This window comes from Centruroides sculpturatus, unplaced genomic scaffold, assembly GCF_000671375.1.
Source record: "Centruroides sculpturatus isolate CEXI.00-Female unplaced genomic scaffold, Cexi_2.0 scaffold658, whole genome shotgun sequence".
In the NCBI taxonomy this organism is placed as follows: Eukaryota; Metazoa; Arthropoda; class Arachnida; order Scorpiones; family Buthidae; genus Centruroides; species Centruroides sculpturatus.
Window position 1 is genome coordinate 294,091 of NW_019384934.1, and position 5,964 is coordinate 300,054.

The 5,964-nt window shown below is 23.6% G+C and overlaps 1 long non-coding RNA gene across 1 annotated transcript; it reads right to left on the bottom strand.

The window, feature by feature from the left end:
- Nucleotides 1-1,252: 1,252 nt before the first annotated feature.
- Nucleotides 1,253-1,638, bottom strand: LOC111632044. Its single transcript, XR_002757801.1, has 3 exons — nt 1,487-1,638; nt 1,400-1,424; nt 1,253-1,319 (listed from the first exon to the last, which is right to left on the bottom strand). It is a non-coding gene; the product is annotated as an uncharacterized LOC111632044 (long non-coding RNA).
- Between the last annotated feature and the right edge of the window lie 4,326 nt (nt 1,639-5,964).

Here is a 5,964-nt window from a genome sequence, read left to right on the forward strand (position 1 = left end):
CATTTGTAAAATTTTTCTTTCATTTGCATACTAACACATTATATTTGGGTTTCATTTCGTGTTTGGTTATAACTGTACGTTGATTATCAATCAATCAACATTATGCAGTGACTTACATGGCATCTCCAGTTATATACGTTCGTTACTCTATATCGCTCGATTTGATTTTTGACAACTGTTTATATTGTGGAGTGCCTTGTTTTATTGTTGTAGTGGAATGGTAATACAGTACTGTATATTTACATTAATGTGCCTATTTTCCGTGGCTTAGAAAAATTATCTATGTATGATTTTTATATTTTTGATTGTAAAATTAGCTTTTTGCACATTAACTTATTTTAAACACTCGAATTTTATGTTTACTTACTTGGTTTACAACTTGTCCTGTATATCCCTTCCACTTACCACTTTTATCTCTATATTCAGGCGCTTGTTCTATCGGGTGCACTATAATGTACCTATTTAAATGTCACAATTAAATATATGCAAAATAATTAATCTGAAAAATTTATAATTTCATGTTTTATAATTTATATTTAGTTAAAATATTTCTTTAAAAGTAAGATGAAAATGTTTTAATTAAACATTATGTAAAAGATAAGAGAATATAAGTATCAGTAAATGAAACCAATACTTTTAAAATGGAAATATCCATATACATATTCAAAATAAAATTAAAAATTATTCCGAAATAAATATATATTTAAATGATATAATTGAAAAAACTGCAGCTTTCATTTGTGAATTATCACATGCATAAATATTATGAAATGTATATTAATTTTACAATATTCTATTTTTACAATTATACAAGATTTCACTTTTTGTGAGCAGCATCTGAGATGTTCTTCCACATGTCTTGTAGAACGCACATTATCGTAAAAATGTAATTTCTTTATGCAAACAAATGCATTTTAATATCCATTTGACCTTGAGAATACTTTTAAGCCATCCACTGTAAAGTCTTAATCTGCTAACTATGCTTCACTTTACCAAAAGTTGAGACACAGATATTTTATGCTTATCTCTTAAATTTCTTAGTTTGTAGTTAAATATAAAACTTCGACATATGCGAACACTCCTGCAATTCACACTGTCACTAATAGTTTATTAAAAAGTAACCAGAAAGTTACCGAATAAATTTAAATTAGTTCAAAAGATTGTCAACATGCTAATAATTTTTATTGCCCACAATAAAAAAAAAAAAAAAAAACATTTATATTGGGAATATAATAATTAAGAAAACTAACAACTTACAGAACTTGGAAATTCTTTAATGGTTGCATTCTTTAGATGTAACTCTTGAGGATTTTGTTGATCTGAAAAAAATTAATTTTTAGACTTATATAAAGTAATAAAATATTAATATTGATATTTAGAAAATTAAATAAAACTTTACCAGGTATAACTGAAGTCTGGCTAACCTGTAATATAAAATCTAATAAGACTGAATTACTTATCATACCATCATTATAGTTTAACTTACCTGTAATGTAATTATGATTGTCAAAATGGCAAAGATAAACAAGATCATCTTGACTCTCCACGTGAAATATTGAATTTTATTGCAAGGTAACTCCGTATTTATAACTGAGAATGTTTACTTTTACAAGGTGAGACTGTGCAACCTTATCAGGCTTCGGTTTACAGCAAATAACGACTTATAATGGTTGTCACGTGTAACCTTTTATCATTCAGTTACTGCTATTAGAAAAATATGTTCCACTACGCTAAAATTATTATAGCTTGTTAAAAAATTTAATAGGATAATTGGTTTTAATTCATCGTCCTTATTAAATTTGTTACAATGTTTCTGTCTGTATCTCTTGTCTTTTTTTTTCTACTTAACTCTCTTTAACCGTCTAATTTCAAAAATTCAGTCGTGATTCTTGTTTAATACTGAAAATGTTTCGAATTAATTGTTTATTAAGAATCTTTTAAACAAAATTTTATTCAAAAAATATTTTAATATAATTAATTTTAATAAATAAACATGTAAAACCAAGCCATTTCATTTTAAAAAAATATTAATTTTTCTTCTCATAAAGTTTATTCGAATTCTTAGGATTTTGAAGAATTTTAATCATTCTTATAAAACTGTTTTTCGTGATAAACTTTTGTCTTGTAAAAATCTCATTGTTTGTCCAATAAATTCCAACAAATTCCAGCAAAGTACATGTAGATATCCTTAATGCATATATCTAATGCATGCATGTATGTAAAATCTAATATAAAATTTATATTAGATTTTACATACATACATATATATATGTTAGATTTTAATTTGTATATTTTTAAATTTATGTATATATATATATANACGTTCCATGAGTCATATTCTTAGTAATGATCTTAGAATGTAGGATCTTCTAGATTTGAAAGCTTCGTCCAAATAATTCTGTTGATTTGTCCTAAAATAACTGGACTTTAATTTTAATGTTTGTCCTTATTTCTTTTCGCCCGCGCAATCGCAAATATATTTGTTATTATATATGTAAAAAAAATACATTTCAGAAAGTAAAGGTATTTTTATTTTTGTTAAATTTCATTTATTAATGTTTAATGCTTTTTGTTAAGGCATGGATATGTTTCCTCTATTCTATTCTATGCCTATATTTACTGAACGAATTGTTAAAAAAGAACACTGGATCTGTATTTTTCAGTAAAATTAGCTCATGTGTTTATTTATTTATTTACTTATTTATTTTTATTTTTTACAATTCGTTTACAGTTTCTTTTGTGCGCCTGTCACTACACTTACAGTATGTAGTATAATAAGAAAAAAAATCTTAATAAAAATACGCATAATTTTGAATAATTTGAATAGACTTTTAATTAATATCGATTTTATTTTACATTCAAATATTTTTGTTACTTTTATTATAAATTTGACATTCTTGTATGTAAATTATGCTACAAAGAAGTGAAAATTATATGACAGTTTAATTATTAGTTCTGATAATAGATGTCAGTCTAGTACATTTTCCATTAAAATTTAAAAAAAATATATAATTTTGTATAAAGAAAAAATAATAATAAAATGATGGAAAATCATTTGTTATATGATTAATTGATAAATTTAATTCTTATTTTTACTATTTTGTTTTGTTGTTAATTTAATAAGATTATTTTTCGATTTTTATTTTATCTGTTTATAATAATTAGGAAAACTGAATATACTAACAACCTCAAACTTTATAAATTTATAAATAATAAAGATCAATGGCATAATCAGGAATTTACTTTAGTGGAGACATACAAATAATCTCAAATTACAGCAGTCATATATAATCTTATACTTTATTATTTGCAAACGTCAAAAGTAAAAGAAATTTGAGATTTAACCTTCAAAATAAATAAAAAAAAAAAAAGTTAAACTAACTTATTAAATAAAACAGCATCAGGAAATTATATAAATAATATTAATAACTATAATGTAGTTATTAATATATAAATATTTTCTCTTGTACAGTTATATCTGCTATAGGCTATAACTTATATACAATATAATATAAAATATTAATTATATATATAATTAATATTTTAAAATAATATGTATGTATATATTTCTATACTTTTCTCTATTTTAAAATATAAAAACGTTGGGAGCGTTATTTGGTAAAGCGCCCATTGTATTGGTTACAATGACTGTATGCCACAATGGTCTTCGAACTTTTAACGTCTACGGAATTGTCATGTCTGAGTATTATTTTTATAGACCCTAAGGCTTAAACAATGAAGATTTGAAGAAATAAATAACGTGTAAAAATTCTTCAATTTTATTCTATAAGAAGCAGTATTAATTAAATTGAATTGACAAATATGACATTTGTCAATTCAATTTAATTAATACTTCTTCTTATAGTTAGATAAGATACAGTTCAGACATCATTTTTTAAAAATATATTTTAGGGAAATAATGAAAATAAAATTTATTACAAATATCTTTCAAAACCTTTGAATATTGCTTGAACACATTTTGGATTGGATTGATGGTATAAGGCAATACAACGTACGGAAGAATGGGATATTATTATGTCTTCCAGGCGGACTTTTATGGGGATTTGGTCCTTATGTAAGTATTAGACAAGTTAAGAAAGTCTGTAAAACTCCACGTGTCTAGCAGGATTAGGTGCGAACCGGCTAGTGCTCATGGTTTTATCTATTCTGCAACTAGTGGGCACAGCTTTGTACTTCAATCAAAATGGTTTTATCATAACTTTGATGGATGATTTCTAGATTATTAAATATCAATTTATCCTCGTATATATATATTACTACTTGTATGTTAATGAATATTTATTATGCTATTAATATTCTTTTTCTAAAATTAACTAAAAGAATTTTGATCATAAATTAAATTATTATTTTTTAATATATTTTTTCTCATATTTTGTATAATTTTATAAGATTTTGTATAACTTTTTATTTTACTATAGTGTCATGTTCATGTTCTATCTTAAGGGAGGGTATGAAATAGATTTCTGTATAGATTTTTGTTTTGTAGATTAAGCTAGAAAGACTTATACGTCTGGTGTATATCTGTTTACTATACATTTCTAAAATCTTTGACTGATTAGGACAAAATTTTTCATAGTTAGCCTCTGGATCCTGCGGAAAATGTAGGCTCTCCTTGATTTCTTTCCCTTGATACTTTATGATAATTTAAATTTAATGAATTATGTAAGTAAGCATTGAGTAATAATTAACGAAAGCGCCATACGTTCCATGAGTCATATTCTTAGTAATGATCTTAGAATGTAGGATCTTCTAGATTTGAAAGCTTCGTCCAAATAATTCTGTTGATTCTGTTGATTTGTCCTAAAATAACTGGACTTTAATTTTAATGTTTGTCCTTATTTCTTTTCGCCCGCGCAATCGCAAATATATTTGTTATTATATATGTAAAAAAAATACATTTCAGAAAGTAAAGGTATTTTTATTTTTGTTAAATTTCATTTATTAATGTTTAATGCTTTTTGTTAAGGCATGGATATGTTTCCTCTATTCTATTCTATGCCTATATTTACTGAACGAATTGTTAAAAAAGAACACTGGATCTGTATTTTTCAGTAAAATTAGCTCATGTGTTTATTTATTTATTTACTTATTTATTTTTATTTTTTACAATTCGTTTACAGTTTCTTTTGTGCGCCTGTCACTACACTTACAGTATGTAGTATAATAAGAAAAAAAATCTTAATAAAAATACGCATAATTTTGAATAATTTGAATAGACTTTTAATTAATATCGATTTTATTTTACATTCAAATATTTTTGTTACTTTTATTATAAATTTGACATTCTTGTATGTAAATTATGCTACAAAGAAGTGAAAATTATATGACAGTTTAATTATTAGTTCTGATAATAGATGTCAGTCTAGTACATTTTCCATTAAAATTTAAAAAAAATATATAATTTTGTATAAAGAAAAAATAATAATAAAATGATGGAAAATCATTTGTTATATGATTAATTGATAAATTTAATTCTTATTTTTACTATTTTGTTTTGTTGTTAATTTAATAAGATTATTTTTCGATTTTTATTTTATCTGTTTATAATAATTAGGAAAACTGAATATACTAACAACCTCAAACTTTATAAATTTATAAATAATAAAGATCAATGGCATAATCAGGAATTTACTTTAGTGGAGACATACAAATAATCTCAAATTACAGCAGTCATATATAATCTTATACTTTATTATTTGCAAACGTCAAAAGTAAAAGAAATTTGAGATTTAACCTTCAAAATAAATAAAAAAAAAAAAAGTTAAACTAACTTATTAAATAAAACAGCATCAGGAAATTATATAAATAATATTAATAACTATAATGTAGTTATTAATATATAAATATTTTCTATTGTACAGTTATATCTGCTATAGGCTATAACTTATATACAATATAATATAAAATATTAATTATATATATCTTGTCTTTTTTTTTCTACTT